We start from the raw sequence: 12,597 nt of genomic DNA, 5'->3' as shown, positions 1-12,597 counted from the left end.
GCTTGTGCTCGCTTTCTCTCTCACAATAAATAATAAGAAAATCTTTAAAAAAGAGAGAGAGAGATACCTAATGTATTTTAAGGATGAAGCATAGTTGGGTTCTTGGCCCAGATTCTTTTTCCTGAAATGAAAGAGGGCATATTAGGATCAGAAATATAACCATTTATATGGAACACATGAGATCTGATTTACTAGCATTATGGAAATGGTTTTATGAACATCTTAAATTTCTATAGACCTGAAGTAACAATTGAGCTGATCTAGTATAAATAGGGTTTTGGTGGAGGTCTGATAGCTAGGGAAAAAGATATCTAGGGAAAAAGCAAGTTGAATTCTTTCTCTTGTGTTCATCCAGGTTGTATAAAATAATATAGTTACAAATATTTGGTGGGAGAAATCCTGGAGTCCTTCCATTTTCATCATAATTTTCAAGAGAAAAATTTTGGATACAAGTCCAGACCTGAGTGATCCTTTATGAGTAAATCCATGATATTTGTGGAAAACCGTAATATTTGGCACCAGTTTTCTAGTAAAAGGACATGTATGGTTTCAAAGGTACTGCAGGAAAATCCTTTATCTTTACTAGATAGGTGTCACCATCCTTCTAAATACAGTAGCCAGGCCATGATTCAGGTTCATCATGAGCATTATTGCTCTGGCAGAAAGCCAATGAACAGTAAGGTAGTGGAATCAGAGAGTTTCTGTAAGGTGGGGATAAAATGATGTGTCAAAATCAAATTAAAGAATGGTAGAAAAACTAGAATAAGATCCTTTGAAGGCCTGGATAACATGATTCAACTAAACATAGGGTAATTAAAAAAAATGTGAAGTTATGCAGGCCTAGTTTGGATATCTTGCGTAAGTTATCTACCTCAGATGTTGTCTGTTTCAGTTCCCTGAGATTTGTAGTTTCAGGTCACCCATTGGTGTACAAGTTCACTCAGGTTTTGGGGTCTTCTTGAGATGAGACACATGAATCCAGGTGTCTATTCCTTGAAGTCTAGCTACGCAGAGATTAGTTAATAAAACCTCTACCAGAATCTCTCTTGCCGGAGAGCTTAAAGAATTTTTTTGGAGATGTATTTCCAGAGATAAAGTTTCCAGGCTCTAAGATGTGTTTGTCTTCATGTTCTGGGAATGTACTGTGGAAAGACTGTCCTACAAGAACACGGTTATTTTCTAAGTACTTGATCAGGCCTTTGCAAAACTGTAAAACTGAAGTATTTCCCCCTTTATTACTTGTGGGTTAAAACAAGTGTATATGTTTGTGTGGGGAGAGGGGACATCTAAATGCATTAGCTGTTCTGTAGTTATTTCCAAAGGCAAAAGTTAGGGTGGCTCAGATGGTCAAGCATCCCACACTTGTTTTCTGCTCAGGTCCTGATCTAATGGGTGGTGAGATCGAGCTCTGGGTCAGGCTCTATGCTCAGTGAGTCAGCTCACTGAGGGAGATATTCTCTCCCTCTGCCCCTTCCCCCACTTGTGCTTTCTCTCTCTCTTAAGTAAATAAATAAAATCTTTAAAAAATATGAAAATGTATGCAACCTGAAGTAGATCTAAGATATGGAAGAACCAACGGTTAACATTTGGCCAGGGTATTTGGAGAGTTTCAACGAATTTAGCTAACTGAGTCTGAATAAGTCCATTTGTATATTTGACCAGTGCTGAAGACTAAGGATGATAAACACAGTGGCAGTGTTGCAGAACTAGGGAGATACTACAGACTCATTGAAGTATTTGAGTAGTGAAGTGGTTTCCCTGATCACTATGAAGGTAAGGGGGGGCAGGGTGATCCTCAAGTGAGAATAATGTTTTCTAATAAGATGTTAGCTACAGAAAAGACAGTTACCTGTCTACATGGGAGAGCTTCAGTTCAGTGTAAAAACATGTAAACCATTACTGGAACATACTAATATCCCTAAGATGGGAGCAATTGTGTGTGAAATCCATTTGCCAAACCTTGGATAGTTCATTGGTTAAATTAAAATGTCCAGGAGAATTACAGTTAAATTTCCTTGGATTAAGTTTAGGACCAATGGAACAAGCAAGATAAACACGTTTTGCAGCCTTGCCAATGTTTCACCACTAATATTGATTCATGAATGTTAGCTGATTAATTATTTAATTTCATGTATGGTAGTTAATAATGGAAATTTTAGACCTTTCTAGCAGGACCCATTTGTTATTAGGTTCAAATCAAATGTTCTTTTCTTCATAATCCCTTAGACATTGGATTTTGTTTTTCCTATTCAGAGGTCAATTTTTGTATTTCCCTTATTAATCCTCTTAGGTCAGCACCAGGGAAAGTGATTTTCTAGTCTTTGAATCCCAAAGGAGCCGTGGTTTTTGTGGGGGCATCATCAACGTGGCTCCTTATGGCTCCCAGAGTCCTAAGACTTAGAATGCCCAGGGACTGTAATTAACATCTAGCTAGAAATGCTGGTAGGAACAAAGCAACTAATAAATTCAGGACCTAGGGAGCACTTTTAATTTTGCCTCTGTGGAAGCAAGGAAACCTCATCAGTTTCCACAACATTCCAGAACCATGGGCTACTCCATAGGCTTTCAGTATAGGTTCCCACTGAGGAGGAAAGAAAGACAGCAAGGTTGAGACTGTTTCCGTAAATGAGAGTGATGTGAGGGATGGTTAGCAAGAGGATTTCTTAAGAAGCAAGGTGGCTTTGCTGGAAGGTGCTGGGTGTTGTGTGAGTTCAAGAGACCTTCAACAGTGTGAGGCACTAAGATATTCAAAAAGGATCCCATAACTATTTTTCTCAGTGGCCTTTACCAGAAAGGCAGTAAAGTTCTAAGGTATAGGGGTAACCTCAGACCATGAGATCTCATTGTTGGCTGTAATAATCTACAGATTGGTGGTAGCCCCCCTGTTTTGGGGTAAGTACTATGAGGGCATGTTCCTCTTTTTCATATATAAAATCAAAAAAGGTAGCTGATAATTTGAATGTCCAAGGGCAGGTGGACTTATTAAGCTTCTCTTCAAGGTTTTAAAGGCCAAGTCATCTTAATTTTCCTAGATGATGAGGTCAGGTTTAGGCATTTTTTTTTTTCTTATAAGAAATGTAAGGGTTGGGATAGTAATGTACTTAAGCTTGAACAAATTGCAACTTTTCCTTTGAGACCCTGTGTCCCTTAGTGGTTAAGAGTTTTAACAGATGAATACTGTCTTTTTGTGAGGAATCTTGAGAGGGTAAGCAGAGAAGTAAGTCATCTACACCTCGTAGTAATGTGGGGCCTCCAGAAAATTTTATATCATCTAGATCACCTTTTAAAATTTGTGAATAGTAAGAAGAACTTTCAGTAAAATCCAGGTACATTACTGTCTAGGCATGTTGTCCTTCCCAGAGAAAGTAATGTATGGAGATTAGAAACAATGGGATGGTAAGGAATAACAATATTATTTATTACTTGGAGGTTTTGGACAAGTATCTATCTTCAGCCATTAGGTCTTCTTATAGATAAAACAGGGATATTTCAAGGATTGGTGCAAGGAATAATAAGTCTGTGTGCTTTATAGTCCTCTATGATCTTAATACCTTGGAAATCTTCCTTGTTTATAGGGTATTGATAATTTAGGGGGGTTAAGGGATCAATTTGGATCTTAACAGGAGGGTCAGTATGAATTCTGCCTATGTCTATGAAGAATTTTGCCAATCAAGTAAGGGACACTAAAATTAATAATGGAGATGAAACTCATGTTTGATCTTCTCTGGTTTGTAAAGTACATGTGAAAGGAAAAGATGTTGGATTTGGGGGAGTTACATTCGAAGGATATATATTCAGTTCAGGGAATTTGAACTCAAGAGAAAGAAATGGCAGTATGATATTTTTCTAGGAAATCTTTTCCTAATAAGTGGCTAGTTCACTGATGAGAAATGGATGTCTATCTTACAAAAGTCCCAAGTGAAAGGTATAGGTTTAGAAATAGGACACTGTGGCTTATTTGAGACCCCCCTATTATTTGATTAAATGGCTTACTCTGAGGAAGAGAGCATTTAATTGTTGTGGTGTTGAACACCAATATAATAGCTCGCTCCTGTGTTAATATTGTGAGAATTTGTGCCTCATCTGAATAGTAGTTCTCCCTGGCCTACTTAATGGTAGAATGGGAAACAGTCCCTATGTTTCCCTGGAGTCCTATCATTGGTATAGTTTTGACATTGGGATTGGGATGAGTCTGACACTTGGCTCTTGGAAATCTCTGTTCATTAAACTTTTTTAATTTGTAGCAGTCCTTTTCCTAATGGTCAGGGTTTTTTTTTGTTTTGTTTTGTTTTGTTTTGTTTTGTTTTTTAACAATAATGACAGAATCTAATAGGGAGAGTTTGCTTAGGAGATTCCCTATACTGAATTTGGAAATTTGAAATTTTAGTTGCTTTTTTTTTTTTTAATCATCTTCTAGGGTGTGGCTAATTTAATGAGATCAAGGGTGGATAATATTTCCCATGCTATGCAGGTTCTCTTGACTAACAGAGGTAGATCTCTATCTAAACCTTTTGTAAACACTGAATTAAAGGCTTCCCTGGCGAATTCAATGTCCCAGGGAGTCCAGAAATTTCTTTAAAAACAGCTTGAAGTCTACTATAGTAATGATGAACAGATGAAGTCTTTTAGCCATTGGCATGAGCTTGATCACATAAAAGGTCTGGTGGCTGACTTAACTGGAATTCTAAAGATTGTTCAGGGCTTTTCTAATTGCAGGTTTCATCCAATGTTGGGCTTGACTTTCTCCAGCAATGTTGGGCTTGACCTTCTCCATCAAGCATGTGGACTAATTGATAAAGATCAGAGAAGCCAGGTTGGTAAATTTAAATTACAAAATTTAAATTACAAAATTACAGAGATTTCCAAAAGTCTATGAGGATCCTCAGTTACCTTGGGAAATTTTTTTTTTTACTGTAGCTCTAAGTTCAGGTTTGGTTCATGGATTGTTAAGAATTCAATGGTTTAGCAGGATCCTCAGAGGCCGCATTTTTAAAGGTAGGGTTTTAAAAGGCTCAGTTGGTAAGGTTTCAGCTTTAGAGAAGACAGGGAGTTCAGATAGAGGAAGGCATTAGAAGAAAGCAAAGGTGGCTTTAAAGGAGGTGGGGCAATGGCATTGGGGGAGCCTTTACTGGTATTGCTAAAGAAAGGGCCTCAGATTTCTTTTTAAATCACCTTTAGGTTTGCTTTTTTTTTTTTTTTTTTTTTTTAAGATTTTATTTATTTATTTGACAGAGGTCACAAGTAGGCAGAGAAGCAGGCACAGAGAGGAGGAAGCTGGCTCCCTGCTGAACAGAGCCTGATGTGGGGCTTGATCCCAGGACCCTGGGATCATGACCTGAGCTGAAGGCAGAGGCTATAACTGACTGAGCCACCTAGGCGGTTGGGGTGGGGGTCCACCTTTCAGTTTTTTATTTACTTCAGTTAACTTAGTATTTTGTAAAGAGGCAAATTTAAATCCTGAATACATTTAGAATCCTCTAGGTATTGATTAAAATAGCTATCCCATTCAGTTAGTTTGCTCTATCACTATGGTCTTCTAATATAGTCTGAAGAAAAGCAAGTCTGGGAAGATGGCAAGTTCCCCATAGTAGCCATTGAAGTTCTAATTTAGAGACACTTGGAACTGTTAGAGCATTTAGGTGGTTGGGATCCCTCATCTCAGAGGTTTTTTGTTTTTGTTTTTCTTTTTGTTTGTTAAGATTTTAATTTATTTGAAGAGAGAGAAAGAACACAGGTAGGCACAGTGGCAGGCAGAGGGAGATGGAGAAGCAGGTTCTCTGCTGAGCGGGGATCCCAACACGGGGCTTGATCCCAGGACCCTGTAATCATGACCTGAGCTGAAGGCTGAGGTCTGAGCCACCCAGGTATCCCCTCAGAGGGTTTCTTGAAAGCAAAGAGAAAAGCAATCCCTGAAGAGCCTGATGGGTGTGGTTTTATGGTTGGGAGCTGTGTTTTGTTTTACAGTGTTCCTTTCACAGGATACTTTCTTTTTTTCCTGGCAGATGGCCATTGCCCTAGTTGTCTGACAATGACCAGGTGTCTCTTACTGCACAGAAGTTGTCTCGTAGTTGGCAGGTGACTAAATGCCGATTTGGCCCGTGTGCGATCAACTTACCCTCTCACAAGAGTTTTACTTCAGGCATCAGAATCTTTTATTTGGAAGAGGTGGGCCCTCTAGTAGCATTTTTTTGTTTGACCTGTGCTGACCACATTTTTTTTTTCTCTTAATTCCAAAGAATTATACCAAAATTCTAGCATGCTTCTGGAAATCAAGAAAACAAATGAGTATTCACAAAAAAGGACAAAGCTCTTAAACAGATCTCACATGAAATTAGAAAACTCAACTAAAAGGAAAGAGCTCAGAATGTGGAAGACACATGAACCAATCATAAGCAGCAATTTCCGGAAGCAAGGAGCTCAAGGGGCTTGGAGAAGAGAGGGCATCTCGCTCCATTTGGAGCTTTCTTCATGGTTATCTTTATCTTTCATGGTCATCTCCTTTGGATACCTCCCCCCTTCTTTTTCTTCTTCTTCTGAGTGAGAGTGATGGAGTGGGGAGCGGGGAGTGGTAGAGTGTGGGGGAGGTAATCCTTTTTTTTTTTTTTAAGATTTTATTTATTTATCTGACACAGAGAGACAGGGGTCTCAAGTGGGCAGAGAGGCAGGCAGAGAGAGAGGGGAAAGCAGTCTCCCCACAGAAAGCCCAATTTGGGGCTCAATCCTAGGACTCTGAGATCATGACCTGAGCTGAAGGCAGAGGCTTAACCCTCTGAGCCACCCTGGCGCCCTGGGGGAGACAATCTTAAGCAGGCTCCACTCCCAGGGCAGAGCCCCTGGCAGGGCTCCATCTCATAATCCTAGATCATGACCTGAGTCAAAATTAAGAGTGGGATGCATAACCAACTGAGCCACCCAGGCGTCCCTGGATCCTACTTCTGATACCAAGGAAATCTGACTTAAAAGAGAATAAACTGAAGAAGCTCAAAATTGTAGAATAAAAAAAAAAAAAGAGGATGAGTTTATTTGGGAATAGCAGAGGAATTGCAATTTGGGATGGACAGACTGTAGCAAGAGGAATGTGATGAGGATTTGGGGTAGGCTGTATTTATGGGCAGGGAATGTGACGAGGGGAGAGTACACTTTAGAGACTGTTAAAATCAAAAGCAGAGACCAGCTTTGAAAATTCCCTGAGCAGACAAAACCGGTCCAATCATATAAATAAAGTTCACTTTCACTTATTTTGTCAGATCAACCTGATCTGAGGCATTTCTTGTTTATGTCTATAGAAACTATAAATAAAAATATCCCAAAGTCCATATAAAGTAACCCCTGACCAGTTCCCTATCATTTAAGAAAATTTCAACCTTATCGGTTTTCTGTAAATCAGGCATTTATGGAAAATCATTTTCTTACATTTTGTTTTCCTAAGTGAAGAGTGCATATTCATGAGATTTTTCATTTTATATCTTCCAGTTCTATTTTAGATTGAAATTTCTCACAAAGTAAAATAAACCAAAAGGGAAAAGGATGGAAATGATACAGAAAAGCAGACGACAATTTTAAATAAAATAAGTGCTTTCAAATGTCATCAGACTAGAAATGTTACTGCTGTTTCTCCATAAAATATCTAGAATGAAACAGACAAGTTTGAAAAGTAAAACAGTTAAGTACAAGACTCATAGCAACTCGTTATTTCCTTCTACTGAATACACAGCTGGTAGAGATCGGTTTCAAATAGAGACAGCAACTCCATCTACATGAAAGAAGGCTGAAAGACATTTTATTCTTGCCTCCTTTGTTTAGAAACATTGGATGGTGTTAAACCAGAAAATTGAACAGTTATCCCTGAACTGTGTATGCTGTCCACTGGAGAAAGAAAGCAACTCTTCCAACCATCTTCTGCTTTATCATTGCATTTAAGAGCATAAAAAACCAGGGCCAGAAGGCTTTGGGGAGAGTGGTAAGGAGGAATGTGTCAATGTATCAAAGGAAGTTTTATTGTATCCTGATGTGTAACAAATATGAACATCAGAAGGTGGATTTGAATTTTGTTATGTTTCTGTATTTCAAAGGATTAGAGATACAGGCCGTGGGGCTAGGATTTAAACCAATTTGAGCACAGCAGATCAAGTCAGGAGCCGTGCTCTTCAATTCTGACGATGACAGCGGTAAGAAATGCATTCTACAAACATATGTATATATATGCACACACAACTGAAAAAAGCCATCACCAAGTAATACTTCAACAGTTATGTACGATGCACAGTGACAATGCTGGTTGTGATTGTCTTTCTTTCTTTTTTTTTTATTTTTAAGATTTTTTAATTTATTTTTCAGAGAGAGAGAGCACAGGCAGACAGAATGGCAGGCAGAGGCAGAGGCAGAGGGAGAAGCAGGCTCCCTGCCGAGCAAGGAGCCCGATGTGGGACTCAATCCCAGGACGCTGGGATCATGACCTGAGCTGAAGGCAGCTGCTTAACCAACTGAGCCACCCAGGCATCCCGCTAGTTGTGATTTTCTAAAAGGATTTCAGGATCTGTTAATACATGGTAATCTTCAGTTTGGAAAACACTGTCTTAGAGAAAAGAGTTTGGGTAGAGGACTGGGAATTCAGAAAAGTGCTAATGACAACATATTGACCTATAAGTATAAGTTTTAGAAGGGCATTTAAGCCATGTATGTGTATATCAGGTGAATAGAACCAAGAAAAATCTACATGCCTCTTAGCATGGGAGTCTGGCAAGATTCCTACTCATTTGAGGAAACATAAAAATATTTTTAAAAAATAGTATAAAAAAGAAGAAAATCTTAAATATTAAGAAAAATGATCATAAACTTTAAGTCTCAGAGGAAGAGCTCAGTTTTTTAAATGGCTTACTGATTAAATTAGATAGAAATTTAAAGTTAAAACTGGTCATCAACTGTTAAAAGGTATGACCTCTGTGGAATAGGGACAGAAAGTTTAGGAGAGAACAGATTAAGGTTCTAGGAAAACTAGATAAAAAGGAAATAAAGATATGAAAAGATATAAGTACAAATTATAATGACACAATTTAAAATTGCACTAAAGTTAATAAAAAAATGAACTGATATTTGAGAATGAATGATTGTTTTAGGCTAAAGTTTGAGTAGTTTCTGAGATGATGAAGACAGAGATGTAGGTAGTAAAATGTTGGGAAAGAAAATTTAGAAAGCAAAATAAAAAGGAATCATGAAGTGTATGTTTATAAAAAATTATAACAAATGAGATAAAAGCAACACTTAAAACTATTTGAGAAGAAAAAAATTTGGCATTAACATACTGTAGTATAGAAGTTGATTTATTTTGTAAAAAATACTTCACTGGGTCTAATTTAATAAAAACTAAAACAAAATCAGACACATATTATAGAGCATCACATTCTTTATTTTGATACCTATCAAGATTATCACCTGATATTTTTCTTCTCAGTTTACATTGTTAATTTACAACATAAACAGATGTTTATTCTTTAATACCTGCAATAAATCATGCTTCTTCCTAATATATTACTTTCAGAAGAAGGCTTTAAAACACTAACAAATCGGGTGCCTGGGTGGCTCAGTGGGTTAAGCCTCTGCCTTCGGTTCAGGTCATGATCTCAGGGTCCTGGGATACAGTCCCACATCGGACTCTCTGCTTGGCAGGGAGCCTGCTTCCCCCTCTCTCTGCCTGCCTCTCTGCCTACTTGTGATCTCTCTCTCAAATAAATAAATAAAAAGTTTTAAAAAATAAAATACTAACAAATCTATGTTAATTAATATGGTTTGTCCATAGTTTTGTTTTATGGTTTTAAGTTAGTATTATATAGAAGAAAAGGATCGTAGTATGAAAGAGATAAAAGAAAACTTAGAATAAAAAAAACACAAAATTTAGTTAGTGCATAACATTTGATAAGGAGAGAAATTAGGTACAATATTACTCAAGTACATGTTTTCTTTTTTAAATACGATAGAAAGTAAGATGACAGAATAAATATATTGAAATATATTGAGTTAAAATATATCCTCATAAAACATCATTAAAATACTCAAACATTAATTCAAAATAGAATACATACATATATACATAATATGACATACATAATAAGAATGAACTGAGAACAACTAAGTTGAAGGAATTTGAAAAGAATTTTTTTTTCTTTTGAAAGAAAATTATTTTGATGTTCAGGGAAAGATAATCCAAAATAAATAAAACCTGTACTTCTCAAAGCATCCTAATAAATGGAAAAGGTATTATAGGAAAAGGTATTATAGGAATAAATAGGAATAAAGGAATATAGGAATAAAGATGTCACACTTTGCTTTCAAACCGAAAGGGCATCTTTTGGATGTAAAACGCGAGAGACTTAGAGGAACAAAGTAGGGAGAAGGGATGTGTTCAGGTCCCCGAACGGGGGGAGGGATTTGTCTCAGACGAAAATGAAATAGAATGACTATAAAGATGAAGGTCCCCAAATAAGAAGATACACATTTCAAATTGCAAGTGTTTGAGCACTGAAAGTCATCATAGGGTACAACTTAAGATACGCAATTTAAGTAAGACTTCCCGAAAGAAAATTGTATTACGGCCTGTGGTTACCGGCTCTTTCTAGAGTCTTTACCAATGATTTTTAACTTATCAACATATATTTTGATTTGATGCAAGGAGAAAGACATGAACTATTTAAAAGGAAATGTTAACGTTTTCTCAAAATTATAGATCCATTAAAAACTGCACTGATTGGTTTAACCCTATCCTTTAGGCTGCGGCCTGCCCTAACCATCAACAGGTGAGAGGGTCTTGAGCAGGTTAACTGTTCTCAGTGTTGCAGATTGACCCCTGGTGCCTGGGCTAGGTCTCCTGTCAGCGACGCTGGCCTGGGCCAATCCCAGGTAAAAAACAAAAACAAAAAACAGCGTTAGTGGGGAGACATCCAGGATATGCATATTAGAAAAAAAAATCTTGATAGGGAAAATAAATTGATTAAATGTTTTGTGAGCTTTTATTCCTTGCCAAAAGTTATTCTTGGCAACTTTTGATCTTGGTTTGGAAACTGAAAGTAAAATAAGGAAGACTTTATATTTCCTCTATTATAGTTCCTCTATTCTAAGACGTCTGAGTACCAGGGGGAAAACCCCTGCCTGACAAAAATTGATTTTACCTCTCACTAATGCTGCAGCAGTGGAGATAGGGTTTTCTTAAAAAACTAGCTTCTTTAGTCACTGAGAATACATTAATTGTGAAAGAAAATCCAAGTCTCCCAGGTTTGGTTTTATAAACAATATTCGAAAAGGAAAGCTATTTTTTATAAGAAAGAATTGAATTATTTATTTCCCAAGTAAATGAAATTAAATTAATACATGACTGGTGTTTTCAGTGGCTTTTTCAAATGAAATTTGTTCACATTACAGTTTATTTCCCGCATGTAAATTCTTTTTTTTTTTTTAAAGATTTATTTATTTATTTGACAGAGAGAGATTACAAGTAAGCAGAGAGGCAGGCAGAGAGAGAGAGAGGAGGAAGCAGGCTCCCCGCCGAGCAGAGAGCCCGATGCGGGACTCGATCCCAGGACCCAGAGATCATGACCTGAGCCGAAGGCAGCGGCTTAACCCACTGTGCCACCCAGGCGCCCCCGCATGTAAATTCTTTAGGAAAAAGTTAATGAACTTCACAAGCTTCTGAAAGACCAGATTTATAAAGAATTAAGGATAGATTCAGGATGTATTTTTTCCTAATTAGGAGTGACTTCCTTCTCAGGGAAAAATTGAAGTTTCTTTTTTTCTTTTTTCATTCTAATAAGGCAGGTATTTAAGTTCCATAAGAGACAAAAATCAATCAGAGAAATTCACAGATCATTAGTTTGCTTTCTAAACACAACACCAAAATAATTTTTAGTATTACTGAAATTGGAATGTTTTTCAACTCTGCCTAAAATGGAAAACTTCATTTTCATATTCACAAAGTAGAATTTCCATCTCTCATGTCAGCATTTTTAGGAGCAACATGGGAGGGAGACACCATCTTTAGTTGCTTTAATTGTAGGATCGTTGTTGGCAGATGTTGTTAAGCTAAACAAACAAAAACTTCTATTGAGCTGAGAAAAAAAACATTATCACCTGTCCCTTGATGAGTGTAAATAAATTTTTTGAAAATTTATCAAATATTTTAAGGCCATCACTACAATGGCAAATTTGTATTTTCTTTCTGAATCTGAAATTCTAGAAGCGAAAAACAAATAGCTCGAACAGAAGAGTCCTTTTTTGGTTAACCTCTCAATACAGTTGTACTCACTCTTTCTTGGCACTACTACTAATCTTCCTAATGTTTAAGATGCAGGATAAATAGGACTGTGTTTAGACACTAGACTCTTCCGGGAAAATTTGCCTGTCCAGGGATTTAAACATGACTTCCATAAATGCACGTCAGGGATTAAATATACCCCTAGAAGATTTACGCACTTAAAAGAAATGTAAAGCATAATCTTCATGTTGAAAGAGTCTGAGGCTTAAACAGATTATTAGGGTATGTGAGAGCCTAACTTGATCTAATCACTTGAAATTGCTTGGCTGGATTTTCACTGATCAAATTTACTCTCC

Source organism: Mustela putorius, unplaced genomic scaffold (genome assembly GCF_011764305.1).
Source record: "Mustela putorius furo isolate JIRA1106 unplaced genomic scaffold, ASM1176430v1.1 tig00537227_pilon_pilon_pilon, whole genome shotgun sequence".
In the NCBI taxonomy this organism is placed as follows: Eukaryota; Metazoa; Chordata; class Mammalia; order Carnivora; family Mustelidae; genus Mustela; species Mustela putorius.
This window is presented reverse-complemented; position numbering follows the sequence as displayed.